General features: G+C 36.7%; 1 protein-coding gene across 1 annotated transcript in view; it reads left to right on the top strand.

The window, feature by feature from the left end:
* The window catches only part of KMT2C (lysine methyltransferase 2C), a 271,489-nt gene that overhangs the window by 60,531 nt on the left and 192,661 nt on the right, over positions 1 to 18,297 (top strand). The gene's annotated exons all lie outside the window — the stretch shown is intronic.

Genomic DNA, 18,297 nt, shown 5'->3' with positions numbered 1-18,297 from the left:
TTCTCTTTTTCAGTTGCTGGTCATATTCTTTGTTTTTCTACTGAGAATTTTTTTCTCTTTTAAAAATATTACTGTATTCCTAATATATATATTTTTTAAGATTTTATTTATTTATTTGACAGAGAGAGAGAGAGACAGCGAGAGAGGGAACACAAGCAGGGGGAGTGGGAGAGGGAGAAGCAGGCTTCCTGTCGAGCAGAGAGCTCAATGTGGGGCTCGATCCAGGACCCCGGGATCATGACCCGAGCCAAAGGCAGGCGCTTAACGACTGAGCCACCCTGGCGCCCCAGTATTCCTAATATTTTTAAGAGAAATTATTTAATATCCAGTAAGTGACATATGTTAGGTGGAATAAAGTTCAGATTATACTTTGACCATAGAATGGTAATGCTGTGACTTGTGTTTCATTGTCTGTGTGTATATACTCATACGTAGATATAAGTCAAATTATTGAAGAAAATAGTTACACGTTTTTTTTGCATCTTATAATCCAAATAATAGTGGGTACAAATTTTTAGTTTCCAGGTGGTTTTTGGCATTATATGGTTTCAGTAATGGTTAAAAGTATTAGATTCAGTAATGGTTAAAAGTATTAGAGGTTGAAAATTAGGCCATAGGCTTTGGTCACAGAGGCATTTCTAACTATCATTATAAACAACCCCAGAAACCTTAAACTATTCCTTTATTTTTGCATATGACTCCTAAGAAGTACCATTAGATGAATGCTGTATGATTTTGGGAGGTTTGCTGTATATATAGAGTGGGATAAGAAATGACCCCTGAACTACTAGAGCATAAAAGATGAAACACTTTTCCAGTGGTTCCCAAGGAAAAACATCATCTTTTAACTCCAGCCCATTTATTAAACTGTGGATGAATGTGTACTCTTTATAAAAAACTCATGAGGAGTAAGAAATGAAAGGCCCTTCCTTGGCCCCCCGTTTTCCTCCATACCTCTAGAGAAAGTCATTGTTACAGGGGGCATATTCTAGATATTTTGCTGTGTATTTGTATGTGTGTACACATATACAAATGTACACACATAAAACATGTGCACGTTTATGCATTTGTATACACTTATAAAACACTCCTGAAATTGTATTTTCTGTAATGTACTCTTTTGCATGAGACTGTCATAGAGATCCTCCTAAATTAGTATAAATACATGTCTCATTGTTTTGATGACTAGAGATGGAAAACCATTGAATGGATAGAGCATACTTTGTTCCCTTTGACCAGTTTTTATGTTTGTACTATAGTGAACATCCTTACACGTATCTCTGTCTGTTATCTCAATATGCACGTGAGGTAATATACATGAAATTGATAAATGGTGTACATCTTTTATATTTTAATAGATATTGCTGAATTGCCTTCCAGTATATGCTGTTCCATTTACATCTTTGCCAGGTGTTATGTGTGAGTCTTTGTGTCTCCTGTATTCCCACTACTACTGAATATTATCGGTATTTTTCATTTTTCATTTCATTGTTTGATTTCCCTGATTACTTGGTCACAGATTGAACAGTGTCATTTTTTACAGGTCCATTCATTTTGTCTCTGAATTGCTTGTTTGTATTCTTTGTCTTGTTTTCTGTTAGGTTTCTCTCTTAATTTGCTTGGTTCTTTCTTTGTGTTCTTGAGTAAAGTTATACTATTTCTTATTAAAATTATTCTGAGAAACTTAATTTTTGTATGTCTTTTCAGGTCAGTTTGCATTTGAATTGATTATTGTTGCTGTTCAGCATGATGTATAGGAAGGCTATTGTGTTACATGTTCTATGTTGATCTGACAGTCTTAACTCAGCTTTTCATTTGATTAACTTTTCTCTTTCTCTTTTAAAGATTTATTTATTTTACAGAAAGAGAGAGCATGAGTGGGGGCTGCAGAGGGAGAGGGAGAGAGAATCCTTAATCAGACTCCTCGCTGAGTGCGGGGCTTGACTCAGGGCTCAATCTCATGACTCTGAGATATCGACCTGAGCTGAAACCAAGAGTCCAGTGTCCAGGCACCCATCTCTTTCTCTCTTTTTTTAGTATAGTTGACACACAATGTTATATTAGTTTCAGGTGTACAGCTTAGTGATTTGATAAGTTTATACATCATGCTACATTCACCACAAGTGTGGCTACTGTTCATCTGGTTACATTGCTATTACAGTATTGTTGGCTGTTTTCCTTATGCTCTGCCTTTTATTCCTGTGACTTATTCATCCCATAACTGGAGGCTGTGTCTCCCTCTCCCCCGCATCCATTTGGCCCAACTCTTCATCTGCCTCCCCTCTGGCAACCATCAGTTTGTTCTCTGTATTTATAGGTCTTGGTCTGCTTTTTGTTTGTGACTTGTATTTTTAAACTAGATGCTGGTGATGTTATCTGCCAACAAAGACAGTTTTGTTTATTCCTGAGTGATATTAAACTTTAAAAAAAAATTTATCTTAATGATACAACATTCAGTATTATGTTACATAGCTTTCTTTTAAAGTTTGACTCCATATGAAACTTTCTGTTGAACAGGAAGCAGAAGTATAACTTGCTTGTCTTCAGAATGGTTAGGTAATAATCTCAATTCTAGTTATTAGAGTTATAAAACCATTGCAGTCATTCAACAAAACACGTATTCAGTGCCTGTGTTATGTCAAGTGCTGTTAGGAGTACAGTAGTGAAAAGAACTTCCAGCCCTCATGGAGATTACATTCTAGTTTAAGACACAGATTAATAAAATGACAAGAAAATATAATGTAATGTTGGACATGAACACGAATGAAGCAGGGAAATGGATGGTGAGTGACAGGCGCTATTTTGTGGATTTGCTAGTAAAAAAAGTCCTCTCTGAGGATGGGACATTTCAGTAGAAACCTAATTGAAGGAAGAGTAGTATGTGAGTATCTGGAGAAGGGTGTTCTGTGTAGAGGAATCCGTAAGTGTAAGGCCCTGAAGTGGAACATATTAGGTATGTTTGTGAAAGAGCAAGTTTCCCAGTATAGCAGGATGGTAGTTTAGAGGAGAATGTTTGCCTATGAGGTAAGAAGGACAAGCACATCACGTAAACCCTTGTAAGACATACAGACTTTGGGTTTTATTCTAGGTATGATGAGAAATAATTGGAGGGTTGAGAGGAAGGGAGTGACCTGATTGATGTAAGGTTTAAAAAGGTCATTCAGAATTGTCTGGGGAGCCTCTGGGCCACAGAGAAAACAGGGGGGCCATTAATTGCAATATAGCCAGTGGCTAAGAATGTTGGTTATGGAACCAGCCCTGTTAAATTTGGGCATATTCCTTATCTTCTCTGAGCTTCATATGACTCATGTGTAGAATAAAGATGGTAATAGAAGAGTGCCTCTTACATACTAAATTCCCAGTAAAGGTTAATTGTATAATTCCCAATTAAACAGTAATAAAAAAAAAATGATGATGACGTTAGGCTGTTAGCAGTGTAATGGTGAGATATCTTGAAGGTAGAGCTGACAGGATTTGCTGATAAGATATATGGGGTATGAGAGAGGAATCTGAAGTATGAAACTGAGCTACTTGGGTGGCTCCAGTTGCGATGGGAAACACTGGAAAAAGAGCAAATTGCAGAGGTATGGTGTGGTGTGAAAGTTGTTTTTTTGCATGCTAACTTTGAGATGCTTGTTTGACTCCAAGTGGAGATGTTGAATAGACAGTTAAATATGAGCTGTAATTCATTGGAGAGGTAGAGGACTGAGGAATTTGAGGATTATCAGCATATATGAAAAGGGACTGGGTGAAATTACTGAGGGAATGAGCCTGTTGGATAAAGAGAAGAGGTCAAATGACTGAGTCCTGGACACTCTACTTTTCCTGGTTTAAATAACCAGAAAAGAAAGTGAGGTGGAGCAGTCAGTGTGGTAGAAAAATGGGGGAGAGTTTTGTCCAAGAAGCCAAGGAGAAAATGATCCCTTGTATCATGAGCATTTGACAGATTGAGAATTGCCCATTGGAATTGGTAAGCTGTAAGTCCTTGGTAGAGTAATTGACCAAACCAAGAAATCTTTGAATGTGACAGGAACACAATCATTATGCCAGATGACAGGCCTAAACTGGAACTGTCCAGGCAAACCCAGTTGTATGGTCACCTTAGTGACCCCGATTACAGACATTTTAGTGGAATGTGGGGAAGGACACTGAGTTGGAGAGGCATAGACCTGAAGAGGAGAACATGGTACAGAACTTTTTCAAGGACTTTGCTGTAAGGAAGGTGCAGAGAAGTGGAACAGTAGCTAGGGGAGGTTGTGGAGTCCAGAGAGGATTTTCTTTTCTTGGAAGGTCATTGTTAATTGCAGTAACTTTATATGCTGATGGGACTGATTTTCAGAGTAGGAAAAACTGATAAAGCAGGGGAAGAAGAGAATAGCTATAGATGGAAAGTTCATGAAAAGGAGTATGTGATCCAGAACACATGTAGAGGGATTGGTGTTAGCTAGGAACATAGATAGTGTGTTTAATAGGAAAGAAGGTAGGGTATATATACGGGAAAAGAATTCAGGACAATTGGAGGATTTGGTAGGAAGAGGATATGGAAGCTTTTTTGACTACCTCTGTTTTGCCATTGAAGTTCTATCAACTGAAGGGTGAAGAATGGAGTCTTAAATGTTTGAAGACAGAAAGGTATGAAACAATTCTGTAAGGTAATAGTAAACTGACCAAAGTAGAAAGACTGCTGGGTGGTGGTGAGTGGCTGCTTGAGGTGTGGGGTTAGAAGTACAAAGTTAAAGTAGTAGCCCCAGTTGTGTCTTTGTTCCTCAGCTTGAATTCAGGGCCAGAGTAAAAGAAGGGTTTGATTTAGTCAGGATTGACTTTGCCAGGCAAATATAACTGAATGAAATGAAGGCAGAAATTACTGAGGATATTTGGAACTAAACTACTGACATGGGATCCAAGACGGGGAAAGAGGTTATAAAGATAAGGGGAACAGGAGAGGGTCACAGTGATGATAGCTACTGATCAGTGCCTACCAGGTAACTGGCATTGTAAATACTTTGCATTAAACAAATTTCTTTTTATTACTGAAGTACAGTTGACATACAATGTTATATTAGTTTTAGGTGCACAGTGTAGTGATTCGACAATTCTACATATTACGCGGTGCTCACCATGATAAATGTAGTTACCGTCACTGTGCAATATTATTACAATGTCATTGGCTGTATTTCCTATGCTGTATTTTTCATCTCTGTGACTTATTTTATAACTGGAAGTTTGTACCTCTTAATCCCCTTCACCTATTTCACCCATATCCTTGGAGTAATTCTGTGGGGGTAGTGCTATTATTACCATTTTAAAGTTGAGGAAATTGAGGGCGCCTGGGTGGCTCAGATGGTTAGGCGTCTGCCTTCGGCTCAGGTCATGATCCCGGGGTCCTGGGATCGAGTCCCGCATCAGGCTCCCTGCTCCTTGGGAGCCTGCTTCTCCCTCTGCCTCTCTCTCTCTCTGTCTCTCATGAATAAATAAATAAAATCTTTAAAAAAAAAAAAAAAAGATGAGGAAATTGAGGCACAGAGTTTCAGCAGCTTGCACAGGGTCATATAATTGATAGTTAGCTTTTTTAACCCAGGCAAACTCCAGAGTCCATGCTTGTAACTGCTACATTACAGTTGCTTCTTAGTTGGACTGTGGGAAGCTGGTAGGGTGGATGAACTGGCAGATCCTGTAAAGCTGAAGGATTATTGGAGGGAGGTTCTGGAAGGAATATACTGCCGTGAAAATAGATGTACAATTATCTGTTTAGGTCCCTACTTTTAACTTCTTTTTTGAGAATATGTGGGTTAATGTGTCCCAGACCAGTGTAGTCAAATTCTAAAACACTTAGAGGAGAGGTGGACTCTGAGCTTATAAGATCTTTTCCTTACCCATTTGATGTGTGAAGGCCTGAATAGTGGAGTTCTGAATTAAACCTACGGCTTTGGTAGTAAATATGGGCACTTGCCCTAGGTAGCTAGCTACCCCACTTCTAGCAAATTGTTTTTAATTAGGTTTTGGAGGAACCAGTAGTTTTATAGACCTCAGCAGGAGGAGTTCATGGATCTCTCTCCAGTATGTCACCCTCACTGCTGTTTAGCTTCAGCCAGTTAAGTGACTTCCAGTAACTTATTTAACCTTTGTGAATTTGAATGTGCTTATCTGTAAAATGGGAACAGTAGTACCTACTTCAGCAGGATAGTTAAGAGGATTCAGTGAGAACAATGTAGTGGTGTATTGTTGTTGTTGTTGTTTTCTTTTTTAAGTAAATTCTGCCCCCAACATGGGACTAGAACCCACAACCCCAAGATCAAGAGTCACATGCTCTACCAACTCAAGTCAGCCTGGTGCCCCGGTAGTTTTTTTTTTTTTTTTTTTTTTTTTTTGTGTGTGTGTGTGTTTTGTTTTTTTTTGGCGGGGGGGGTCATGTATTTTGAAGTTCTATTGTTACGTGCATACACATTCATAATTATGTGTTGTTGGTGAATTGACCCTTTTAATTTTTAAAAGGTATTTATTGAGAGAGAGACAGAGTGTGAGTGAGGGAGGAAGGACAGAGGGAGAGGGAGAAGCAGATTCCCTGCTGAGCAGAGAGCCGGAGGCGGGCTTGATCCTAGGACCCTGAGACCATGACCTGAGCCAAAGGCAGACGCTTAACCTACTGAACCACCCAGTCCCTTGGCCCTATTATTAATAAGTCATGTCCCGGGGTGCCTGGGTGGCTCAGTTGTTAAGCGTCTGCCTTCGGCTCAGGTCATGGTCCCAGGTCCTGGGATCAGCCCCGCATCAGGCTCCCTGCTCCGCGGGAAGCCTGCTTCTCCTTCTGCCACTCCCCCTGCTTGTGTTCCCTCACTCACTGTGTCTCTCTCTGTCAAATAAATAAATAAAATCTTAAAAAAAAAAAAAGTAATGTCCCTCTTTATCCCTGGTACCTTAAATTTTTTTTTTATTTGAGTATAGTTGATGCATCTGGTAATTTTTTTGTTTTGCTTTGAAGTCTGCTTTGTATGATATTAGGATAGCCACTCCTGCTTAATTTGGATTAGTGTTGCATGGTATGTTTCCTTAAATATGTCATTAAATTTGAATTGAGTTTCATGTAGATAGAATATAGTTAGGTCATTTTTTTTTAGTCGAGTCTGACAATCTTTGTATTTTAATTGGAATAGTTAGTCCACTTACATTTCGTGTAATTATTGTTTCAGTTTAGACCTGTCATTTATTGTTTGTTTCTAAGAATAGTTTATTATTTGTTTTGATTTTTGTAATTTTTATTTCTAAAATTTCCAGTTGATTCTTCTTTATATCTTCTATTTCTTTGCAGATATCTTTTTTTAAATTTTTTTTGTTTTTTAAAAGATTTTATTTATTTATTTGACAGAGAGAGAGCACAAGCAGGGGGAGCAGCAGGCAGAGGGAGAGGGAGAAACAGGCTCTCCGAGGAACAGGGAGCCCGACGTGGGGCTCGATCCCAGGACCCTGGGATTGTGACCTGAGCTGAAGGCAGCTGCTTAACCGACTGAACCACCCAGGCACCCCAAGATATCTATTTTAAATTTTGTCTTCAGAGTTTTCAAAATTGTTCATTTGAACATTTAATAATAGCAGCCTTAAAGTGCTCATCATTTTAATTCCAACCTCTCTGTGTCATTTTATCATTGGCCTTTATTCATTGTATTTTTTCATGTGATTTGACATTTTGTGTATCAAGTAATTTTGGATTGTTTTCTGAGCATTTTGAATCTTTTGTTACAAGACTGTGGGTTTTAAAGACACCTTATGGAGAATGTTGATATTTTTAATTTAGTGGGCACTTGGCCTGGGTATGCAAGGCTACAGGTTTCAACCAGCCTTTTGTGGGCTGTGGTAAGTTCAGTTTAGCTTTCAGAACTTCTGCAGTGCTTTCTGTCTGCACTGTGTGTTGCAGTACCAAGTGGTCAGTCTGCAACCTGGCCAGAGGTCTGTTAGCTCAGCCCTGAAAGTCTTTGTTGTACTTATTAGGATCAGGTCCACTGTGAGTAGGTTGTGGGTTAGCTCAGTCAGGCTCTCTCTTTCTGCATCTCAGCACTCACTTCTGGGTGTCAGACTGTGCTGAGCTCAGGCCAGGGGATAGGTAGAGGTAAAAACTGGAGAGGTAAAATAGTAAATTCACTGATACTTTGGCAGTTCTTTGAATTCTGGTGTCTGTTTCTGATCATCCTGCTGTTCTATATTTTTAAGGAAACTCAAATAGTTGTTCCATGCATTATGTGTGTGTGTGTGTGTGTGTGTGTGTATGGTGGGCAGCAAAGCAAGGTTTATTGAGTGACAGCAAAGTGATAGTACAAAGCTCCTGAGGAGGGAGGGGACCTGAGAGGGTTGCCCTATATCCATGTTTTGTAGTTGCATTCAGTGGCAGTAAAAGTTTGGCACATATTCCTCCATCTTATCTAGAACTGGAACCCCTTGATAATCTTTTGTCATTTTTATATGTGTATTTAAAGCGAAAAACGGGTTATAATTTCATTTTCTTGCATTATCTTTATTTTGATTTGGTTTGGCAGTTGTAATATATGTAAAAAATTGATGGTGGAGTGTTGTGGTTTTCATTCTATGGAACAGGTGTTTATGATGGATATTGGTTTTATGTATAATGTCTTTGATTTTGCTGTCAATGTAATGCCAACCTCAAAGAGTTGGGAAGTGTTCCTTCCTTCATTATTTCCTGGAGATATAGTGTAGGATTAGTATTATTTCTCAAACATTTGATAGAATTTGTCAATAAAGACATCTGGGATTAGAATTTTCTTTGTGGGAAGATTTATACTTACAAATTCAGTTTTAAAAATAAACATTGGGTTATTCAAATTTTCCATTTCTAGTCTTGAGTCTTTGGTAATTTGTGCTTTCCAAGGATTGTGACCATTTAAGTTATTGATTTATTGACGTAAAATTATTTATATTTTCTCATTCTCTTTCTAATGGGTATTGTCTTTCTAGTGATAACCCTTCTTTCAATTTTTTCTGTTGGTAGTTTATTTTTTTCTCTCTTCATAATTTTTGCTGGCAAATCACCTATTTTATTTTTTCAAAGAACCATCTTTGAATTTCCTTGATTTTTTTTGGGGGGGGGTGATTTCATTAATTTTTAAAAATTCTCTATTGTGTTTTTATGTCAGTGATTTTGATTTTTATTATTTCTTTCCTTATTATGGTTTTGATTTGATTTTTGTTTTCTAATTTCTTTTTTTAAGATTTTATTTATTTATTTGACAGAGAGAGCCTCTCTGCCTAGCAGGCAGCCCCATGTGGGTCTCAATCCCAGAACCCTGGGATCATGACCCAAGTTGAAGGCAGTTGCTTAATCGACTGAGCCACCAAGCGCCCCTGTTTTCGAATGTTTTAAAGTGGAGGCTTATGTTATTATTATAGTTGAGATCTTATTTTCTGATACAACTATTTAAAACTATAAATTTCCCTTTACTCACTGCTACCTGAATCTTATAAATTTTGAAATGCTGTATTTTCATCTTCATTTAGTTCAAGCTGTTTTCCAATTTCCTTCATTTCTTTCTTGCCTAGTGGGTTATTTAGAATTGTGTGTGTGTTTACCAGATGTTTGAAGATATTGCTTATATCTTTTTTGTTTGTTTCCAATTTAATTCCATTAGGGCCAGATAATATGTTTGGTATGATTTCAGTCTTTTTAAATTTGTTGAACTTTGTGTAAAGGGCTACAGTTTGGATTATTCTGGGGGTTGTATACTTGAAAAGAGTAGGTATTCAGTTGTTATTAGGTAGGGTGTTCTGTAATGGTCAATTTAGGGGTCTACTTGGTTGATAGTAGTCTTAAGTATTCTTTTATTGAATTTTCTGTCTACTTATACCAATTACTGAGCAGTGTTGTAGTATACAAGTATAATTGTGGATTTAAACATTTTGAAGCATTGGGTGCATACATATTTAGGATTATTGTCTCTGATTAATTGGCATTTTTATCATCATGTAACGTCTGTCTCTAGTTCTTATAATATTCCTTGTTTGAAGTCTGCTTTGTTTAATAATATAGCCCCTGTAGCTTTCTTTTGATTAGTATTATCACATTATATTTTTCTGTCTCTTTGTTCTTTTATCCTATAAGTGTCTTTCTAAAGTTTGTGTCTTATAGACTGCATATAATTGGGTCTTGCTTTTTAAATTTAAACTGATAATTTCTGCTTTTAAATTTAATATAATTTTTTCATCATGCTAAGTGTAGTCTTTAATTCCCATCACCTATTTTGGCCATCGCCCCGTCTGCCCTCTGATAACCCTCAGTTTGCTCTCTATAGTTAGGAGTCTGTTTCTTGGTTTGTCTCTCTCTCTCTCTCTCTTTTTTTCCTTTGTTCATTTGTTTTGTTTCTTAAATTCCACATATGTATGAGATCATCTGGGATTTGTCTTTGACTGACTTATTTTGCTTAGGCCCTATACTCTCTAGCTCTATCCATGTTGTTGCAGATGACAAGATTTCATTCCTTTCTATGGCTGAATAATAGTCTATTGTAAATGTATACCTCATATTCTTTATCCATTCGTCTATCAGTGGACACTTGGGCTGCTTTCATAGTCTGGCTATTGTAAATAATGCTACTATAAGCTTAGGGGTTCATGTATCCCTTTGAATTAGTGTTTTTGTATTTTTTGGGGTAAATACCCAGTATTGTGATTACTGGATCATAGGGTAGTTCTATTTCTAACTTTTGAGGAACCTTCGTACTGTTCTCCACAGTGGCTGCATCAGTTTGCATTCCCCCCAGTAGTGCATGAGTGTTCCTTGGTCTCCATATCCTGGCCAACACCTGTTATTTATTTTTGATTTTAGCCATCTGACAAGTGTGAGGTGATACCTAATTGTAGTTTGGATTAGTATTTCCCTGATGATGAGTGATGTTGATCATCTTTTCATGTGTCTGTTGACCATCTGGATGTCTTCTTTGGAAAAATGTCTGTTCATGTCTTCTGCCCATTTTTTAATTGGATTATTTTTTCGGTGTTGAGTTGTTTAAGTTCTTTATATATTTTAGATACTAATCCTTTATCTGATATGTCATTTGTAAATATCTTCTCCCATTCTGTAGGTTGCCTTTTAGTTTTGTTGATTCTTTCCTTCGCTGTGCAGAGCTTTTTGTTTTGATGTAGTCCTAATAGTTTATTTTTGCTTTTATTTCCTTTACCTCAGAAGGCATGTCTAAAAAAATGTTGCCGTGGCTGATATCAGAGAAATTACTGACTGTGCTGTCTTCAAGGATTTTTATGGTTTCTAGTCTCACATTTAGGTCTTTAGATCATTTTGACTTTATTTTTGTGTATCATGAAAGGAAATGGTCCAGTTTCATTCGTTTGCCTGTAGCTGTACATTTTTCCCAACACATTTGTTGAAGAGACTGTCTTTTTCCCATTGTATCTTCTTTCCTCCTTTGTCATAGATTGACCATATAATTGTGGGTTTATTTCTGGGTTTTCTGTTCTGTTCCATTGATCTGTGTGTGTTTTTATGTCAGTATCATACTGTTTCAATTACTACTGTCTTACAATATAATATGAAATTGGGAATTGTGATACCTCCAGTTTTGTTTTTCTTTTTCAGGATTGCTGGCTATTGAGGTCTTTTTGGTTCCATACAAATTTTAGGATTGTTCTAGTTCTGTGAAAAATGCTATTGGTATTTTGATAGGGATTCTATTAAATCTGTAAATTCCTTTGGGTAGTATAGACATTTTAACAAGATTTGGTAATTTCTGCTTTTTAATTGTAGTGTTAAGCCTGTTGACACTTAACAAAATTATTGATGTGAATGCACTTAAATCTACTTGTTTTGTATTTTATCTCTGTCCCATTTTTTTCTTCATTCCCTTTTATTCTTTTCCTCCCCTTTTTGGGTTAATGGAATATATTTTTTTTAGGATTCTAGTCTATCTGTATTTGACTAACAAGGTGTGCATGTGTGTGTTTTCATAAGGAGTTGCTCTAGGGTTTATGTTATTTTTAATTTATATGAGTCTTCCTCCAAGTAACATTTTATCACTGCAAATGTACTATAAGATCTGCATACCGGTATACTTTCGTTTTTACTCTCCTGTGTTTTGAACTATTGTTGCCATACACTTTAATTTTTATTTATTTTATTTTTTTTAAAGGTTTTACTTCTTTATTTGAGACAGAGAGAGAGCAAGTGTGCACAAGGCAGGGGGAGAGGTAGAAGGAGAGAGAAAGGGAGAAGCAGACTTTCTGCTGAGCAGGGAGCCCGATGAAGGGCTCGATCCCAGGTCCCTGGGATCATGACCTGAGCTGAAGGCAGATGCTTAGCCAACTGAGCCACCTAGGCACCACCTGTTGCCATACAACTTAATTATATATATTATGTACTCTGGAATAAATTGTAGTTTTTGCTTTAAATGGTGATTTAACTTTTAAGGAGATTAAAAATGAGAAAAAGGTCTTTTATATTTACATACTTAACCATTTCCACCACTTTTTATTCCTTTGCATACAGATATCTTTTTTTTTTTTTTAAGATTTTATTTATTTGACAGAGAGAGAGAAACAGCGAGAGCAGGAACACAAGCAGGGGGAGTGGGAGAGGGAGAAGCAGGCTCCCCGCTGAGCAGGGAGCCCGATGTGGGACTCAATCCCAGGACCCTGGGATCATGACCTGAGCTGAAGGCAGACGCTTAACGACTGAGCCACCCAGGCGCCCTGCATACAGATATCTTGATCTAGATTCTTATTAACTGTCATTTTCCTTTTGTCTGAAGACTTTCCTTAACTTGCCTTATAATGAAGGTTTGTTGAAGAATTTGTTTGAAAAGCTTTTACATTACTTTTGTTTTTGAAGGATGCATTTTGCTGCATGTTTTATTTAAGATTTATGGTTTTTTTTCCTTTAATTTTTTCTCCAAGCACTTCAATTATGTTATTTCACTGTCTTCTGGCTTACATAGTTTCACATGAGAAGTTTGTAGTTACTCTTATTTTTCTTACTCTGTAAGTAATACATCTTGCTTTTTTTTTTTTTTTTTAAGATTTTATTTATTTATTTGACAGAGAAAGACACAGCGAGAGAGGGAACACAAACGGGGAGTGGGAGAGGGAGAAGCAGACTCCCTGCCGAGCAGGGAGCCCGATGCGGGACTCGATCCCGGGACTCCAGGATCATGACCTGAGCCGAAGGCAGTCGCTTAACCAACTGAGCCACCCAGGCGCCCAATACATCTTGCTTTTAAGATTTTCTTTTAGTACTCTATTTCAGCAAATTGACTATAAAGTTACTGGTGTGTGTGTGTGTGTGTGTGTGAGAGAGAGAGAGAGATTTTGTTGTGCTTCTTGAATCTGTAGGTTTATAATTACACAGTTAGCAAGATTTACAGCCAGTATTTTACTAAATATGTATATTTTTTTGTCTGCTTCCCTCCAACTTCAACCTCACACATTAGATTGGTTGCTATCATCCCACAGGGCTCTGTAGCTATGTTTGTCTTTTTTCACTTGTCTTTTATGTTGGGTAGGTATTATTTGCCATATCTTTAAGGTCAGTCATCTTTTCTTTTGCCATTTCTGTCAGATGTTAATCAGTCAAAGTGAAAGTTTTATTTGTTTTTTTTGTTACCTGTGAGTTCCATTTTTAGTATTTTTTACTATCTTCCATTTCTCTTCTCTCATTCATTTTCCATTACATTCTTAAACATATGAGACATATTGATAATAGCTGATTTAATGTCCATGCTTGTCTCTTCTATCATTTCTTTTGTTTTCTTGTTTTATTCCTTGATTTTTTCCCTGGTCATTGCTTACATTTTCCTCCTTTTCTGTATAGTTTGTAAATTTTCATTGGATGCCATACTTTGTGATTTTTTTGTTGAGAGCTAGATTTTGTTGTAGTACACAAATGCTGTGTGTGTGTGTGTGTGTGTGTGTGTGTTTGCCTGTTAAGTTAGTTGTGGAAAATTTTGATTCTGTTGAGGTTTATTTGTGAACTCCTTTAGGGATGGTCTAGAAGATAAGTTGTTGTAGGTTTCATTTAGCCTACTTTTAAAGTCATGTTCTATTCTAGTCTCTACTGAATGTGTTAACATAGTCAATGAGGTCTTGGCACTCTGGGTAGAGGGAACACGACTGATTCCTGGCTCTGGGAGCTTTGGGACTTGTTTGTATTGCAGCTGTGCTGTAATTGTTCTTTCCTTGGAACTTGTTCTTGTTTAGCCTTTTGGGGTTTTATACCACTTTTATACAGATTGGTATTCAGAGAAAAACTTAAGGGTACCTTTATGCAGATGTCTGGATCTGCTTCCCTGTACAACTCCCTTCCCTTGTGTACTCTCTCCCACAGTTTCTAGCCTGAACTGATGATTTCTGTGTCCTCATTTCAGTACAGTTGCCAGTCTTTGAGTTCCCCTCTCTGTGCTACAGTTTGCAAATTAATCCATGCAGAAAGCCTTTGTGATGGTAGGGTTCACCTTGTTTGTTTCCTATTGTCCAGGGATTACAGTCCTGTCCCTGCCTTTTGTTTAATGTTTAATAATTCCCCCCTCCCCCCCATATTTTGTCTGGCTTTCTAGTTGTTTATGGCTGGAGGGTAATTTGAACCTCCTCCTTACTCTCATGTGGCTTTAAATAGGAGTCTACTATATTATTTTAGGAACTCAAATTAGCTTTAATTTATAGTATTAATATGGAACATTGGATTTTTGATGGAAAAGTTTCTCAAGTTGTTAGTGGTATTATTTTACTTCAAATTTCCTTGCAGCAGAATGAATCAAAATTAAAATGAAAGGTTAAGAGATACAAAAGAAAAAGAGAAGGAAGAAAAGCCGAAGAAAGATTGGAATAAATAATTGTTAGGTTGCCATTTGTAATGAGACTTCAAAGTTCTATTAAAAACCCAAACTGGGAACATCTGAATGCAATATGGAAATGTAAAATGTATACATCTATTTTTACTGATACGGATTTGACAAAGTATGACCATTATCTGTTGCATTCAGAAAAAAATAAATTCAGCATTTGATTAATCAGAACAATCACATACCAGAAGCCAGTGATCAGCAATAAAAAGATGTGAATGAAATATGGGAAATTTAAAAATGACATGATGTTGGGGCACCTGGGTGGCTCAGATGGTTAAGCGTCTGCCTTCGGCTCAGGTCACGATCCCAGGGTCCTGGGATCAAGCCCTGCATTGGGCTCCCTGCTCAGTGGGGAGCCTGATTCTCCCCCTCCTTCTGCCTCTCCCCCCACTCATGCTCTCTCTCTCTCTATCTCTGTGAATTGAATGAATAAATAAAAAAATCTTTTAAAAAATAAATAAAAATAAAAATCACATGATGTTGATAAGTTGGTCCATTGAGCAAAAGGAAAAAAAATTCTGATGGATTGATGAATGTAAAAAGCATGCCTTATTGGTGCCAAAACCAGGAATTAAGAGGAATAAGAAGGAAAAGAAGCAAAGCAAAAATTAAAAATTTCTTTTTGAGGAATACAGACAAGTGATACACATGCACACACTCCCTGCTCCCACCTTTAGATAAAATAAGTTTGAAATAAAGCCAGTTGTGCCAAAAAAACAATAACTTTGCAAGGGTCAGGATAGTGGAGGAAAAAAACATAAAACAGAGCAACAAACACTGGCTTGAAAGATTAAATGGCAAAGACAGCTAAGTCATACATGTTTTCCTTTCTTCAGCAGTGAGTGTTCATAATCATGAAGAATCATAAAGAAAAGATTAAAAGTAAATTCTGTCTCCATAATATCTCTTGAATTAATTCCTTATTCTCAATTCCACTGTAGCAGTCATGTTAGGATTATTTCAAGAATTTCCAGTCTCTTTGTACATAGTCCTTATATTGGTGTATAGGTTTCTAAAAAAGGTCATCCCTTTTAAAAAAAAATTTCTTTGGCCTCATATCTCCCTACTGCCCCTCTCACTCACTCTGTTCCAGCCACACTGTATTTTTCAACACTGGAAACACTGTTCTTCCAACTCTCACATACTCATAACTTTGCATTTGCTGTTTCTTCTACTGTAGTGCTCCTTTGCCAGATATCTGCATGGTTTGGTTTCTGTTGTACTTCATATCTCTACTGAAATGTCTCCTTACTCATATTAAATTTTAATTCATAAATTTTATAAGTATCTTATTTTAAATGGTAGGCTGTCATACTTTTTTTTTTTCATTTGTATTTTCTTGATGTGTGTTTTGTTTACAAGAGTAACAGATATTTCTTTTCACTAGAATGTAGTTTAGTGAAGGCAGAGATTTTGTTGTTTAATGCTGTATCTGGTGTTTTAACAGAGCCAGACACAGGAGGATTGTTCGAGTTGTCCAATGATGCTTGTTAAATATGTTGTCCAAGTAATTGCTTAAAATGTTTCTAACTATATTTCATCTCAGTTTCTGAGAGTGAGATGTGAAAATTTCTCATGATTGTGAATCTATCAATTCCTCATTGTTCTGTAAATGTTGCTTTATACAATGTGAGTAGTTCTGTTTTGTTTTCCTGGTAAATTAATCTTTTAATGATTAAATAATGACAGCCAAGTTTAAGCCACTTATATTTACTGTGATAACTCATATTTTTATTTAAATTTTTATTTTATTTTCTATGTATTATGTATTTTTTATTTTCCTTTTTGCCTCCTGTTGGATTGGTCAGACTTTCCTCATCCCATCTGTTCTTCCCCCTTTGATTACTTTTTTTCTTTTTTAATTTATTTATTTGACAGAGAGAGAGACAGCGAGAGAGGGAACATAAGCAGGGGGAGTGGGAGTGGGAGAGGGAGAAGCAGGCTTCCTGCCGAGCAGGGAGCCTGATGTGGGGCTCGATCCCAGGACCCTGGGATCATGACCTGAGCCGAAGGCAGACGCTTAACCGACTGAGCCACTCAGGCGCCCCTAACGTTTTCTTTTAAATTTAACATAACTGGGGCACCTGGGTGGCTCAGATGGTTAAGCGTCTGCCTTCGGCTCAGGTCATGATCCCAGGGTCCTGGGATCGAGCCCCACATCGGGCTCCTGGCTCAGTGAGGAGCCTGCTTCTCCCTCTGCCTCTGCCTCTCTCCCTCTGCTCATGCTTTCTCTCTCTCTCTCTGTATCTCTGTGTCTCAAATGAATAAATAAAATCTCTAAAAAAAAAAAATTTAACATAACTATTTAATAAATCTTGAAGATAATTATCCTCTCCCTTTTTTCATGTGTAGAACAATCAACCTTGGAATCCTTCAGCCCCAGTAAGTCAGTTTAGACTCTTACTCAGTTCTGTCTCTTTCCCCTTTGCTCATGAAGTTTGAAACAATGCTGTTTTGGCTCTTTGATCTACTCTGTTATATTGACTAATTTCTAATATTAAATCATACTTGAATGTTGATAATATTTACTAGTATTTTACTTAGGTTTTGTTTTTTCAACATAGATTTTTTTTTTTTCAACCATAGTTTTTGGATATATTTGTTAGGATTTTGGTTCAGGTGTTTTCTTTTAAAGTTTTTTTGGGGTAAGGATGACTTTCTGACAATTTGTGATAATTCATGTATAAAACTACTTAGACTCTGTTTGCTTCAGCTTCAAAAAATTCTTATGTTACATCTCCTTTTTTGGTTTTGATTAATATCATTTAAAGGAAAGACTTAAATAGATTTTCAATTGCTTAAAAAAGCTTTTTAATTTTTTCATATTATTATTCCTTTATTTTCTGCCCTTAGTGTTTTTCAACTTAAATTACAGAGTTTGTGTCTTTTTAAGTAATGAAATAATTTAAAGCTCTGAAATTATCTGAGTATTACCGTCAGTTTCTGAATTTTTAAAATATGTGATTTCCTGCTTTTTCTTATTTTATGTGTTCAAAAAATTTTTTTTAACTCCTATCCTTAAGTTCTGAGATTTCACAAAATTTAAAGGCATTAGTGTGTTTTGTTTTGTTTTTTAAATTGGATTGAGTCAAAGAATCTCACCTTACCATGACTCTTACTTTACTGAAGTGAGTTTTATAAATTAAATTGCATTACATTTGTAAGATGTGTGATTAGATTATGTTCAGTATTTACAAAATTTTTTTTTGAGTGGTTTGCAAGGATGTGCATCACTTTCATGTATGGAAGTGTCTTAAAAAATACACTTGTCTGGGCATCATTCTTCAGTTTCACTAGATATAGAGGTATAACTTGGTGCATGAATTTTGCAGATAACCCAGGTGGTTTCTAACCACCACTGTAGACAGAGGGTCATCTCAAGGTCAGCTCAAAAGAGGGACAAAGCCTAATATAAAGAATACTTAAAGAAGTAAGTTATAATGACAAAATA

This window comes from Mirounga leonina, unplaced genomic scaffold (genome assembly GCF_011800145.1).
Source record: "Mirounga leonina isolate KUSES-001 unplaced genomic scaffold, KU_Mleo_1.0 Mir_321, whole genome shotgun sequence".
NCBI classification, from domain to species: Eukaryota; Metazoa; Chordata; class Mammalia; order Carnivora; family Phocidae; genus Mirounga; species Mirounga leonina.
Note: the sequence above shows the minus strand (reverse complement) of the source record. Positions and strands in the feature narration are given on the sequence as shown.